This window comes from Strix uralensis, chromosome 16 (genome assembly GCF_047716275.1).
Source record: "Strix uralensis isolate ZFMK-TIS-50842 chromosome 16, bStrUra1, whole genome shotgun sequence".
Classification (NCBI taxonomy): Eukaryota; Metazoa; Chordata; class Aves; order Strigiformes; family Strigidae; genus Strix; species Strix uralensis.
Window position 1 is genome coordinate 10,839,095 of NC_133987.1, and position 15,637 is coordinate 10,854,731.

Genomic DNA, 15,637 nt, shown 5'->3' on the forward strand with positions numbered 1-15,637 from the left:
AGTCTGAAATCTTGTGCAGAAGTTTATTCAAGTCACAAAATAAGTTTTAGTTTACCACCGTTATTTGCATACATGAAGGAGTGTTAAAGCAATATTGCAAACCTGAGAAAGTCCCCTCTCTCTGTATCAATTCCCTTTCCCTTTACAGCTGAGTAGGGTTTTCCCTCATTCATCCTTTTCAAGCACAGTGGTTGATCTTGCTGTGGTCAGGTAGGCTCTTGTTCTCTTGTTCAATTCTTCTCTGCACTTAACTGAGGGTCTTACATGTAAGCAATTGCTTAAAAGAGAATCAAATTTGCTGAAATGGGAGCAGTAAGGTGATGAAAAAAACACATATTTTTCAAGCTTAGACATCCAGGCCAAATCTCAGCTGTAGCAGCCTTTCACCTTTTATAGCTTAAGGATAATTTCCACCTCACTTATGGACTATGTCTCTCAGAGCTGTCCCTGCCATATTCATGCTGAGCCCGGTACCTCCTGGAGTCCAACCAGGAGGTTTGCATTGAATATCACTATATATTATCACAGAAAAGGTTTTTCTTCAGTTCCACCATGGATGATCAGGCAGCTCTGAAGATATCCCATCACCAGTTTAGCAGAAACCAGGTATGAAAAGTTGTGGAAAGGTTTTTTTACTTGGGTATGTTACTGTGCATGTAAGCACAGGAGGACTGTGCCTATTATTTTTGACTTGAGTGACAGTGGAGCAACTCTTCTCCACATTAACCTTCCAACCTTGGGGGCTAAACCAAGAAGTGCCTTATTTTATGGTGGATGGTGGAAACAAATGGTTTCACAGACTTTAGCAAAATAAGGCTGACATATACTGCCCAGAACTGGTCCAAGACATGCAGGAAACAATGTTAAGGAATCACAGGTTTTGTCTATACCTTTTTCTCTTTGTAGTCCACTAAAATCCTTTTTATGCTGATCTCTAATGCACAGTGTTAAACCTACCTGGGCCAATAAGCAATATTAAAATATAGGAGAGCTGCTGTGGGCTTCTAGTTCACCATAATCATGCTCCTGACTTCCAGAATTATCAACAGAGCTGGGAGGAAAAGAAAACACTGGGGCAAAGACAGAGGGTGTCACACAGTATGCACAGAACTGACTGGAGCACAAAAGCACTGGCAGAGCTGGACTGGAGGGAATATCAGCACCTCCTTTGCACGGTCTTGCTTAGCAGAGCTTGGCAGTCTTCAGCTACAATCCTTCCATAATATGTAGTGTTACTGCAATATCACCAGAGGATATTTTGCTTTCCTTTCATTGCTGTCCTTTGTAGCACAGCTCAGAAAGTATAAATCATAAAGCAGCATGGAAATCATATTTCCTCTCTGCCTCTGGAATGATTTCATCATATCTTTTTCTATTCAGCCTGTGAAACAGCTAACGCTCTTCTCTTTGTTTTCAGTCTCTTTGTGGATTTTAGGTTACCTGTATTACTGACCTGTTTACAACAACGTGCAAAACTAAAACATAACACCGTGACAGGTTTAGTAGCCGTTGTCAGTCTAGAGAGATTAAAAGCAAAACAAACCTTGTCCCTAAAACATAAAAACAATCTGGGATTTTTGCACCCTCAAGGCCGATGTTTCAAATCTGAATTTCAGCCACTTGTACCAAAAGATGCACAAACTATTTTTTCGTATTTTAAAAAAGTTAACTAGTATTTAAGCTACACAGTTGAGGAGAGAGCACAAGTCAAATACAGAATAATCCAAGCTAAGATTAAGATGAACATTTCCAGCCTGAAAATAAGGGGTATCATCCACTACACAACCACTGAAGAACCCCCATGCTGTTTCTGTCACTTCTGTCCTAAGCAGATGTGACCAGTACCCCCTCCTCCCGACCCCTGGTAAGGTCTGTTTCCTTAGTGTTGGGTGACAGAACTACATGTGCATTTAGAAAGACAGACTCACTAATTTTTGCTGTCACACAAAATACTGATGTGAGCATTGAAAATCTTGCCAAATTGTTCCTTTGTCTCTTTGACTACATCAGTTGTTTATGTATAAGCTGTCCAAAGTGCCTCACACATATAATTAAATATAATCTTCACTAACACTAAATAATATTGAATATTAACAAACAAACAACAGTAAGCACTTAGCGTGAGGTAGGAGAAATTCAAGATAATAAACTGATTACAAAATTTTAATTCTACAAGTGATTAGCAAAAAAAAATCTTAGAGAGAAGGATTAAGGAGCCATTTCAGAAATATTTGAGCACCATTAGCTTGGTGCCCTCCTTACAGGTGAACAGGTTTTAGAAGACCATGTTCATGGTGCAGATGATGCATTAGGAAATGGATAGACATGCAAAAAGTGAAATGAATGGGATTCACAGGGATTCCACCTCTTTTCTCAATTATGTCTTTTATAACACTTTCATGATGTAGAAGTATGGAAAATGGAGTGCCATATTAAACAGAAGCATATGGAATTTATAGTGAAACAGGTTATTACTAGTAAAAATTATAAATCTATTACATCCTGTTACTCCCAAATACACTAGCTTCCTTTTTGCTATAGTCATTTGCCATAAGACAGTCAAAGCCATCTTGATAAGTGGTGTGCTGACCTGTCCTAGGTGCAATGACTCTGGTCTTTAAATTTCACCATGATTTTCTCTACAGGGATTTAATTAGGAGATGTGCTCCAAGGCGCTCGCTCCACATTTCTGCATCTTCTAAGAATGACCTCTGATTTGTTGATTTTCGCTTGCTTAAACACATCCTGAAACACATTTTGCAAACTGAATTAATTTTCATTTGCACTTTACCATTAATGTTAAAATGGGCCAGCACTCTAACTTTCTTTGTAAAGCCTGGCTTCTAAAAAAGAAACTTCTTAAAGTTTAAATCATTCCATATAATGTCTGTGAAATGTGCATAATGATTGTTATTAGGAGTCACCATCTAGGGAAAAATACTAAATACAGAAAACCACAAGAATTCACAGTAATTCAAAATACAATTTTCTTCCTGGAGAATCTAATTTTAGCTACTAAAAGACCATCATAGCATTAATACTAATGCTTTGTTGTACATGACCTAAACTGTTGTTCAGAAAAACCCCAGGCAACTCACTTAAAAGCTCAATTGCTCCCCTTAGATCAATAAGAAAAAGGAAAATCTGGTAGAAAAGAAAGCAGGGAGGGAGAAACAGCTTCGTTGTATGCTCTACCTGCAAACTGAGCTCATGGGGGTTTATTCACTCTAAAGATGGGTTTCATAGCACCCTCCTTCACCAAAGGTGGAGACTTACGGCAGCCTGTATGGCAGATTTCTTACCCCCTGCAGTGCCTACATCTTCCATACATAGTGCTGGAGTACTGTAGACAGCTGGGAAAACACAAGCCATCCACTTATACTGTTCCACCTTCCACCATGTTTCCTTCTCAGCAATTAATGGACCCGAAACATTGCTCATGACAGAGCAAATCTTCACAAAACCCAACTAACACTTCAGAGAACTCAAAACTTCAGAAACATTTCCCTGGCTTTGCGTTAACACAATGTCAATAAAAGCTTTTATCTTCCATCCACATGCTCATCAGATTAATATGATGACTTAAGGGAGATTTTAGGCGTCACTTTGTAGTAAGCAAAATACATTGCTTAGCAAGCACACTATTACTTTTCTTAATACAAAGTGAGTCCTAAAATCCACAGTTGGAGAGGCAGTGCACCTAATTTTTCAGTACAGACTGTAAGGTTTCCTTTGCATACACGTCTGTACCTCTGTGCCTGCACAGAAAAACACAAAATAGACACTTTCTCAGGCAGAAAAATCAGCTATGACTTATCTCCTAATGCCATTGAGAGGACATGTGGAAAAGCAAGTGCCGGTAATTACATACCCCAATTTCCTGAGCAGTGGCCACTGCAGGTTGCAGACAGCAGTGCAGTTGAATCGTCCTGTGTTAGAGATTTTAATGGCTACACCGAGCTCATCATTTATAATGCAGCACTTGCTTTGCCTGCAACAGTGTTCTGCATTTGCAGGACCAGGCAATTGCACCTGGTCATTTGCACACCTTGAGAGACTTGCCAACCTGATTTACAGCTCCTCTCACACAGTTGCACTTCTCCACAGGCACAACTGCAAGCTTATCTAACTGAGCCTAGAACTCTGTGAACTTAATTGCATCTGCAAAATGGCTTTCTCTCTTTGCAGAAGTCCAGAGACCTTCGCACTGTGACCCTAACCCTAACTGTCTGAAATGAGGGGTGTGACAAGTCAATGGGAGATATACATGAAACAAGGTATTTTCTGGGTCTACCGCGTACTTTCCAAGAAGTAACTGGGTCATCTGGATACCAAAGGCTAAGCCAACAGGCCGTGCCTGGTCCGCAGTTAGCGTTTCTGTGTCCCTATCACACAATACCTGCAAGGTGACAAAAGATAGCTTGACCCCTCAGTGAATGAGGAAGAAGAGCTATCCCGGGTAAGTAACACAAAGATGGAGAGCTCCATTCAAGCTGTAAACGTGCTGAAGGGTCTCAACTTTACTCAGCCTGTGAATATTTCATTACATCACCATAGCTTCAATATAAGTTTATAGTAGTGGAGGAGTATCATTCTTGCATTTACCTTAGGCTAGCATTATTTCAATTATAAATGTATAAAGCATATAAGCAGTTTTCTCTTTACCTTGTAACCATTTGAAAAATAAAGCTGGCATTTTTGTTATTTTATGGATTTTTAAGAGCTAGAATGAGCAGTGTTTACACGAACTGAATATAAAAATCAATTCTATCTTGATTACATTTGACTTCAATGAGTACTAAGTGATGCTTCTTCCATTTAATCATGGAACAGTGTTGTAGCTACACTATTTGCATTTTAATAAAAATTCTCTCAAGATCCAACCAAAAAAGCAGCAGCACAGATAAGTGCCTAGACATTAGGGATTCATCTTTCATGATGAATAGTAAGATTAACTTGTTTAGATGTTATTTTGCTCTTAATTTTAAGACTTATTTAATAAATAGAACCAGGTTGAAAAATTGCAAGGTTTATACATTCCTTCAAAACAATTTAAAAACACCCCTGTCTTTTTGTGTGTGTGTTCACACCTATATATGTGTGTTTACACCTATACAAGCACACACTTATATATGCACATCTCAACGCATTTTGCTGCAGGCAGCAGCTAATGTCCCTGAAGGACTGAATAAAATCCCTTAAAACAGCATAATATTTTAGCTGCTAGAAAAGTAATGCAGGGCATCATTACCCTCTAGCATTAATAAAGGATGAAGTATGAATTCACAGAAGGTAGTGTCAGACTTATTTTACCTCACGACAAGCATAATACGATTTTTTTTTCCAGTGTCTAAAAATTCTAAAGTGGGCCAAAACTAATCCTGATATAATTCCATTAGTTCTAATGGAATTGTGCTAGACGTGAATTTATAGCAACAACTAAAATTGTATCAATCTCTTTTTCATACAGTAGTTGTATTCTGAACAGTCAAAAAGAAACAGCAGTGAGAGCACAAGGAGCAATGAGTTTCAAAACGTGTCCTTCCTGAATTACCTTTTAAATTACAACGTCATGTTAAAACTAGAAACTGGAAAACTTATTTTACATTTCCCTTTCTTACCAATCAACAGGTTCAGCTAGCAAAGCACCCAAAATTTGTATCATGATTATTACAATTCAGACTCTTTAAAAGAAGGGGAAAGGTGCTGATTTCTGGTTGAAAGAAAAGTCCACAGAAACATAAAAAGCAGTGAGGGGCTGAGCAATGCATCTGTATAACTGGTGACTGCACACTCCCCCGCAATGGAGCTGAGATTTGGTAGGCCATTTAAGGGCTCTGAGTGCCCATTTCCATTACAATTAACATTCAGTTCCCCTAGGTAGCTTTGAAAATTTCAGCGTAGGTGTATACATAAACTACATTATTACTAAATCCTGAAACAGTTCAAGGAACATTAAATTTTATGCGCCATGTTCTCAGCTGATGTTACTCAACAAAGCTCCACTAAGGTCATTAAAGTGCTGGTGACAGCTACCAAAGGATCTGACCTGGAGCCTCCACCTGTTACTCTCTTTTTAGTCTAGTTTGTACACTTTGGATCAATAGCTTCATTACCAATAATGATAATGTATAGATTCTTCATAACAACTGCAAATTAATTAGATGTTGCAAGAGTTCAATTGATTCACTTGCATATCAAAGAATTACTGATCTGCAGCTCTACAGTAGCACTGCTAGTAGAAGCTGCTAACACTCAGCATGGTGGACTTCCTCCAGAACAGAGTTGCAAATACTGAAGTCTCTTGAACCTTAATAGAATGACAGTGAAAAGCTTGTAAGGCTCACTTCTGTTTTGAATTTCCACAGTTTTCTACCAGGTAAAGGAAAACAGCCCTATCAGTCTTACAGTCCTAGCATGCCCTTCACACTGGATGGAAACAAGCTGTATAGCTGTTCCTTCAGCGTGCAGTACTGCCACTGTTTTGCCTCCATGCCTTTACTCCAAAATTGGGCTGCAAATACCCCTGCTTTACTGGGAGAAGCGTTGCGGTGTCCTTCTAATCTTGTCCCCATCCCCAAGGGATGTGGAGACGTGACTTTTCTGGAAGGCAGCAACCAGAAACACAATCATTTACTGCAGATAGTGAGGTGGAGAGGTGGTGGGTAGCATCTTTGAACTGCACCTTTTCATCGCTATAAAGGCAGAATATGTTCCCTAATACATTTTGATCTCACTCCTCAACCTAGTTGCATCTCTCACCCCTGCACACTGGCTGCAAGCAATCTGTTCCAAATATCTGTAAAGCGCATCAACAGCGGGGAGAGAGCGTGTGTCTACAAAGGCTTAGTTAAAGCGCACTTCAACTCAAAGGCAATAGCATGCTGTTAAGGAGTCAAAACAAGAGGTCAGAGTTTCTTCTCAGTCTTAGCTGCTTCTTAGTCTAACAGCTGTAATTTGGTGTCATTGTTACTAATAAAACACGACCAACTGTTACAGAAAACAAGCATTTCGCCTCTACAGAAATTTAGACGAGGTGTAACATTTTCCAGTACTAATCCTTCCTCATTGATACTGTCTAGGAAAAGCATGATTGCTTTGAAAAGATGTTTCTGGCATTAAAACTAGACAGGACTCTAGTCATAATTGTTTAATCCAACTATTTTTACATAAGCTTTGTTTCAGTGGTTAATGACTTCTGATTTTTTCTGATTATGTTGCCTGTTTAAAACAGTGACATTTAATTTAATCAGCAAGTTCAAGATCCAAACCTTGACTTTTTAATTAAACACCACAGAAACCCTGTAAAAAATTACTCGCTTCAGCACTAAAAGGAATTTTGGAGCAACTAAAAGTGTGCAGAAAAATAAATTAAGGCATTTAGTCATAAGCTGACCTGATTTTTTAAAAAAATCTAAATAACTTACAGAACTGCTAAATTCAACCAATACAAAAGATCTACTCCTGTCACAAACTAATATTAGGGAGCAGAAGCTTCTTGATCTAAGGGCAGCTATCCCACCTCACAGCAGTTCAGGGTCCGGCCCTGTTAATACTGATCCCGATTTGTATGCAGCTCTTCAGCCCACACTGATTTCAGTTATACTGCTTAAAGCTGACAGACATCTGGAGATGATTTTACAACAGTGATAATATGGGATCAATCATGCTATTTCCCCTGCTATAGTTGTTCCCTGGAAATTCAGGAAATGGCATTAGAAGAAACCCAAAAAAGAAATGAAATGTGCATTAGTGTTGATAGTACAAGCCACAAGCTAAGTGGCTGTAACACAGATGTATCCCCACATAGTGGATCACACAACATATTCTGCTCAATGCCTAGAGGCAGTAGCATTTATAGGCTTTCCTTGATACTTTAGCATATGGAACAGATTTTTTTTTTTTCTTAATTTTTTGTATAACTCTTATTGCTTCCTCCCTTTGTTTCTTAGCATCTCCCACGTAACAAAAGCTAGAACTTCATTTTACTCCTTTAGTTTGACACATCAAAGCCCATAAAGGATCCCAGATACTCCTTCTAGGAAGAATGAAACAGTGATTGACTGTCACCTTCCAAGAAATGCTGGGGAATGCTGCAGAGCATTTCTGAGCCATGGTCACATCCTTCACCTCAAAGAGGTGTGACATCCCAAGAGTATCTACAAGAAACCCTCCAGACAGGGGATATCCCTGGATGTCCCCAGCACAGGAGCTTTACAAACTCATCACAGCAAAAAAGCAGCTGCCACAGATGTCAGGGTCAATCTTACCATGGGTAGGACGCCTGCACCACTGTTGTATTTTCACCATCTTCTCTCTTTTTGTGCATCACTCCCACAGATGTTGTTTGAAGAAAACATGAAGCTATTTTATCTACCATAGAGCTGTGCTCCACTGAGCCTGCTGATGATGTTAATGACCCTGCTGGCTTCTTACTATTCCACTTCTTTATGCCCTACATGCAGCATTGCTATGGCAACATGTATCTGATGCTCTACAGCCTTCATTTGGATATAGCATACCTTGTTTGTTTTTACTCTTCTTTCTGAAGCATAGCAAGTTCTTATAAGTCATTTTGATGCCATTCCTGAAAGGATATACACCATGAGGAGAAGATATTGAAAGAAGCACTGCATAGCTACACTTCCTCTTTTTTTTTCCCCCCCAAATCAGACTTGACGTGTCTCTGGCTACATCATCTTGGTGAACCACCTGCTCCTCATTGGAATATCTCTCTGATGCACAAGTCCAGTCAGTCTATCACTGAACAAAGCATACAAACTCTGCACCAAGAACTGCCTACACACCATGTCTTGGAACATTTTATAGAAAGGTTTTTCTTTCCCTGCACGCATGCATACTCATAAAGCCCATAATCATGCCTGAAATAAATGCCCTCAGCTAAGTTTTAATTTGTGCATTCAGAAGAAATGTTACTCAAATTAATAAGAGTAAATTAACTCCAAGTTAAGGTCACTGTTTCTGATTTTTTTTCACTAGTGTTTTTAAAGCACTATCTGATAATTGGATATTGATTTCAATGCCCTACAAATTGACCCAGCCAGTGGTCTTGATTCTCCTCCATTAAGGCATTGATAATGATAGTTTTAATTATTTTAGAACATTCCTCTTTCAGAAGGAAGAAGAATCACAACCTTTACTGAGCCCTTTATTCACTGCAGACCAAATCAAAAAGATATAATTACTTCCATGCTGACCAACACCATAATGGATTTTACTTTAGTTCCTACCATGAAACACTTCACTGTAATTAACAGCTCAGAAACTGATGGTATGATGAACATGATTCATTGCTGTACAAGCAAATCACTATTTTATACATCTGTTCCCACTTAACTTCATGGCAGTACCATAATCTCAAGATGAGCCACAATCTCCCTAATACAGAGGTTGACCAGCAGTGATGCTAAAGAGCTTCAAAAAGTTAGGTTGAGGCTACTTCATGCTTCAGGTGCTGTTACGTGCACCCAGACCCACACAACTACAGCAAGTTTTCATATTCTCTTATTTCCCCAGTGGTTTCACCAGTCAGAGCAAGATGGAAGAGACATCATCTGCGTATGTTAAGAAATCCCTAGGGGTCATTGCTTGTGAAGAGGAATTTGGCCCCCATACAGCAAGGGCCTTATTAACGCACAGTAGGATTCCCTGCCTTTCACTTACACAACACCGTACCCTAGTACTGAACAGGATTAAGTCTGAAATATGAGGGGATATTACCAAATAATGCATCTTCAAAGTCTCAATTCCCTAACATCTGTCATCTTTCCATCTGCTGCAGCTACACTGTATTTTTCCTATTTTCTTTCCTTTTTATGATTATATCCTCAAACACCTCCACTGTTTCACCTCTGAATGCTAGCTATAATGCAAGTCTGCCACTGCTTCAAGATACTTATTTAGAATTAGAGAACTGTGGGGCATCAAGGGACAAATAACCATTTGGCTCACTCCCTGTACTGAAGGGGGATAAATATCCTAGATATTGGGTTTTTCCCCTTACTTCAATGGTATTCTAAACCAAAAGAGACAGAACTAAGAAACCCCTGGACACATAGGGTTTTCGAGGCTCTTTGCTGTTTACAGTCCTGACCGTTCAGGGTGAGGAGCCTGACCATTCCCTTGCCAGGGTAGCTATTCCCACCCAAACTTCCCGGGTGCGCACCATATCAGTTAAGCCCCTTTTGAGTGCGTTGCATTTGTACCAATTAGGTCCTAATATTAACTGACTTCTGTCCAGAAAAAGGTAGCAAGGCCAAAAAAAGTGAAGCCCATTAAGAGAATCAGAGGAACATGTATGTGAAGGTGAGCAAAATTAGAGAGCAAGTGCTACACATCACCTGGGAAATGAGAAGACAGAGGGACACTCTCTGTAGTGCATATGGGAAGTCCAATAATAGTTACAACAGTAGTAAGTTTTCCTACTGGACTCCCAAGAACTATGATTAGCCTGATAGTCCTTAACTACTGTCAAGAAACAGACCGTAAACACTTTTCCCCTACTCAACACCACTTCCATTCCACAACTTAAGCTATCTAAGCCAAGGTAATGCACCTCTTCTAGCCCTGGTAAGCACCTCCTCCATACACTGAAAGGCAATCACTCAGTATAGGTTTTCCTACAAGTAAACTGAGCATTTGGCCCTCCTCTCTAGGGAATTTGGGTATCAGATCAAGTCATGGTAGGAGGCACTGCTTTCCCCAGCTATGTGTGTTTCTGAAAACAGAAAGTATGATCTGTACAGACATAGCAGGATCAGGCATACAGTTTTCACACTGTTACCCCATATTAGCCATGCCAATTCCTACAGACTTGTATAGACATAAGATTACCTTTTTAGTTGCAGCACTAAGAAACAAAATGTGTTAATTCCCTTAAATTTTTATTCCTTACCTCACTCTTCACAAACTAATTATTTTAAATAATAGGTTATCTTTATATCAAAACTCTAACTTCCATTACAAATCTTTTCCTGCAAGATATTTATAATTTAAGTAATATAAATCCCTGAAATCAGGTTCACTATAATCCCTCTGACAAGCCTAATTTGGAGCAGCAGAGAAAAGAATGTTGTAATAGTGATATGAAATCATTAGGCAGCAGAGGGACCTTTGCAGTGCAAGGTGATTGCAATGTTTACTAGAGTCGTCCTGCTGCAGAGAGGTGGATGGCTCAGGGCAGCTGCCAGGAACATGCAATTAAACACACATTGTTAATCTTAATTCAATGTTGAGAACAGCAGGATTTCTATAGTGTTCACACAAACACACACACCTTTAGCACACCTGTACTCTACATAGAGCTGGATATGACAATAATGGGTTGTATGTCTGGAAGACACTCGTGCACATTTTTTAATTGTAAGTGCATAAGAAGCCCCTTTGTAACAGATAGGGCTCGCCTCAGTGTGTACAGGGTACAGAGATGGGAGTCACAAAACCTAAATTCTGAGTCTACCTTTGTCATATTACATCTATCTCCCTGGTCTTTAAAACAGGAATAGCATTGGTCAGATAGAGATCACATAGTTCACAGCAGACAGCTTTAGGCATCAACACAGTCACTAGTCTCCACAGGTTCCCCAGACACTCAGAGGAAAGCCAGACCCTCCAGAGGATAAGTCAAAGAAAGAGCCTGACTTGTAATTCCCCCTTCAGAGTCCCTTACCTTGCAACTACCAAGAGCTCAGGGGTCCAGCATCCCAGTGCAGGTTACCTAGCAGGTTGTCACAACTTCAGCAGTGTAAATATCCTCTGGTGAAACTTCCTTTCTCACTTGTAAATGACAGATGCTACTTAAAATTACAACAAACAGCAAGAAACAAAAACCACATCTATTAACACCATTTCTACTCTGTCTAGAGTTACAGAGGCACTCAAGTACCTGCCAACCTCACCAGCAGCAGTATCTTTGAGCAATGCATTTCGTTCTTTGCAAACAGCAGGCTGTATTTTGACATGCAATGCGTCGGTTAGTACCATGTTACCAGGTTAGTAACATGTTACTAAGGAAATGAGCATGGGCTTTTCTGTAATTACCACTGCTGAAGTGCACATTACGTTTATCAGTTGGTTCAGACATGTAAAGCAACCCATAAGAATTCAGCACAATGAGACACACTTTTGCTTTTAAATGTTGATACAACTTTGCAGTTGCAATTGCCACATGCTAGTCATATATAACATACCTATGGCAGACAAGTGTAATTTTGATCATTCCCAGATGTCATTAACCAAGTCTGCATGTACATCCATCAGCACATACACACGACAGGCAGAGCTGTTATTCCAAGTTCTTTGCTATTTTTCTGAAAAAAGTTAAGGATACTGGTTACAGACTTTTAAGGATTGGAAATTGGCCAATGTGACACCCATCTATAAGAAGGATGATCCGGGAAGTTACACGCTTGTCAGCCTGACTTTGGTGCCTGGGAAGCTGATGGAGCAGCTCATCCTGAGTACCATCATACAGCACGTGCGGGACAACCTGATGATCAGGCCCAGTCAGCGTGGGTTTATGAAAGGCAGGTCCTGCTTGACAAACCTGATCTCCTTCGGAACATGAGCCAGCAGTGTGCGCAGGTGGCCAAGAAGGCCAATGGTATCCTGGCTTGTATCAGCGATAGCGTGGCCAACAGGGACAGAGAAGGGATCTTGCCCCTGTATTCGGCACTGGTGAGGCTGCACCTCGATGACTGGGTTCAGTTTTGGGCCCCTCACTACAAAAAGGACATTGAATGACTCGAGCATGTCCAGAGAATGGCAGCGAAGCTGGTGAAGGGTCTGGAGCACAGGTCTGATGGGGAACGGCTGAGGGAACTGTGGGGGGTTTAGTCTGGAGAAGAGGAGGCTGAGGGGAGACCTCATCGCCCTCTACAACTACCTGAAAGGAGGGTGCAGAGAGCTGGGGATGAGTCTCTTTAACCAAGTAACAAGCAATAGGACAAGAGGTAATGGCCTCAAGTTGCACCAGGGCAGGTTTAGACTAGATATTAGGAAGCATTTCTTTACAGGACGGGTTGTTAGGTGTTGGAATGGGCTGCCCAAGGAAGTGGTGGAGTCCCCATCCCTGGAGGGGTTTAAGAGTCAGGATGACATAGCACTTAGGGATATGCTGTAGTTGGGAACAGTCAGTGTTAGGTTAATGGTTGGACTAGATGATCTTCAAGGTCTTTTCCAACCTAGATGATACTGTGATAGTGCAAAATGCTGTGTCTAACCTGCTTGGGCGGGTGAAGACACAGCACAATACATGACTAAAACAAGAAACTTTTCTGTATCCAACAGCAAAGATATGTACCAGAGAAAATCCAATTTCAGACCAGTTTAAATCTGAAAACAGGTTTACTAATTCGCACTGGAATATTACTTCTAGACTGGAAATAGGAACAAGCATCAAACAGACTAAAAAAACTTCCTGGCAGTGGGAGATGTTCTGTTCCTGGTTCATTTTGTTCCAGGAAAATGTTACAAACCTGTTAGGCAGCAAAGAACAAAAAGTTCATCAGGGTTAGTCTCTGGAGAACAAGACTTTGTAGGGACAGCCAAGCTTACAGCAAGGTTCGAGAAAAGCGCTGTTATGCAGCCACAGTATTTTGTTCACAAAGAAAAAATGCTAAAGAAAATGCAACTACTAAAAGCGTTCTGATTAAGTGAATGGATGGCCCCAGACAGGTTTGGATTATAAACATTAATTGCACATTAGCTCAACTAATTAAAAAATAAATACTGTACACGGCAGGAAGCTCCTTCTTAAAGAAACTTCTGCCTTGGGAAATGAGCCAGTTCTTTTTTAAAAAAAAAAAAAAAAACCCACACCAAAAACACAAACCCTGTAGTGTCAGTGAAATGCCTGTTTGAGCAAGGGAGACTGAAAACACGATTGAGCAGATATTACTGCTGTGCCAACTGTGCAAAGCCAAAGTGGCAGCGAACACCAGGAAACACTTAATGAAAGGATCTCTTCATTCCCTCTTACTGCCCAACCCAGCTATAACCCTCAGATACCATGAGTGAAACATGAAAACACAAAATAATTCACTTCTGGAATTTGGCAGAGGGTTGAAGCACAGGCTTTGGGGAGCCAGCAGCAGGGGGAACCTTGCCCTTTTCCAAGAGACTGCACTGCAGAAGTAGTTGAAAGCTCTGAGGCAAAAACCAACCTTGTGCAAATGCCTCAACTACTCACAACCACACTAGTGCCAAAACTGCAAGGAACTGCCTCAGAGCCACGCTGTAGCCAAACCCCCTTTCAGTTTTCCCCCACATCCACAGTGCTGCCAGCCTCAAGTTATCTCCACAACAGGGCACAATCCTATCACTGGAGTTTTGCCAGCATGCTCAGGACTTGCCTGCGGCCTTCTGCAGCATGCTTCATTGCAGGAGGGTGCTGGCATGCCCTCCCAGCTCCTTTTAAGTGGTTTCCAAGGAACAGAGCAAGAATGGGAGATATTCAGGCTCTTACAGCTCAGCTGAGGACAAGACAGGATTGTAATGACCTAGTCTGACTTTAGGAGATAGTTGTGGTGGTGATAAGCACTGTGAGACTGAAAGATGCAATAAAAAAAGAAAAAAACAAACAAAAAAGCCACATGCCCTGCAGCACCTCACCAGAGCTAAGCCTGTCTGGCAGGAGCCAGACTAGCACTCAGATCGCCTGAATCGCAGCCCAGTGCTCAAGAGACAGGGTATTTTTGCTTCTAACAAGCATTGCTAATGGGACTTGCAGTTGCTGACAGATGTATCTTATTAGGAAATATGCATATGTAAGAATGAGAGATTATTTTCAGACACGAATGTAAGCTTTCTATACCTATGTACACATGAAGCATTTGCTTTCTTAAGTAGAGAAGCACAGACACTTTCACCAGCGCAACACTAAATAGTTAATGTAATACCAGATAAAAATCAAGAAGCCACATCAATTTGTGTGAAGAGAGTTGTACTGATATATCTGGCTTCACATCCAAGCTCTGCCATAGACTAGCTACATAACCCCAGGCAAGGCAGCTCCTTTCTCTACTTCTCAGATCTGGGAAAAGTCATTTTTCTTCTGTCTTTTATCTGTTCTCCACGTAGCTCTTTGGGGAAGCCACTTTTGCAATCAGCCTTTGTGCAACCCTGAACACATAAAAGATCCAGTCTCAGTTTAAACACTACTGTAATACAAATAATAAACAATCATCATTAAGTCATTCATTTGCTTAACAATCTATTTTTCTCTCTGTGCAAACACTTTGAGTTGGAAGAGGTTTCTTTCAGCAGGGAGGTAAATTTGTACTCTCTTGTAAATGGAAAGATCATGTGCCAGTGTATTCGTAATATTGAAGAATAATAAATGACAATGTGATAAATTTCTTAACAAGCACCACAAATCTTCCCTGCAAGTCATGCCACATCTTAACAGCCAGTTCTGTTCAGAGGACTCAAAGCAATTACAGACCTAGCTTAGATGCCATTTAGGTTTTACCGATAATCAAACGCTGCAACCTAAACACACTAATTGCAGTATTGTTTCTATTCTGTATGTTATCAAATATGTATGAATCTCCTCTCCTCAGGGATAGCTGTTGTGGACAGGGCACCTTGTAATACTGCAATTGCATCCAGTGGCAGT